This window comes from Morone saxatilis, unplaced genomic scaffold, assembly GCF_004916995.1.
Source record: "Morone saxatilis isolate NCDOM2014 unplaced genomic scaffold, NCSU_SB_2.0 Contig3, whole genome shotgun sequence".
NCBI classification, from domain to species: domain Eukaryota; kingdom Metazoa; phylum Chordata; class Actinopteri; family Moronidae; genus Morone; species Morone saxatilis.
Window position 1 is genome coordinate 21,453,767 of NW_023339873.1, and position 388 is coordinate 21,454,154.

The following is a 388-nucleotide window of genomic DNA, read 5'->3' on the forward strand; positions in this document are numbered from 1 at the left end:
TGTTATAAATGCTGTAGAAACATATTTTTTTTCATTCCAATGTCAGGTGTAGCCTACACAGGTAATAGGGAATATTGGGGTCAAAAGACATCCTTGCATGAGAATTGAAAAGTAGGGTAACAAATATCACTTTAAATTAGAAACATTAGATGTTATTTGAATGTAATAAATCAAAATGTTATCTTAAACGAAAAATGAAAAGAGCTATACGTTTACGCTCCTGTTTGTGGTTTCATTTGGCTTCCACCAATACGTTCCACCGATGGAGCAACGTCTTTGATTGGTTTAGACAAGATTCCGCTCACCGCTGTGTCCAATCACAATCCTTGTTTTATCTAGTAGGTGGCATGTTGTCTCCTCCCCCTGTCTGAGTTTGGAAATGACAGTC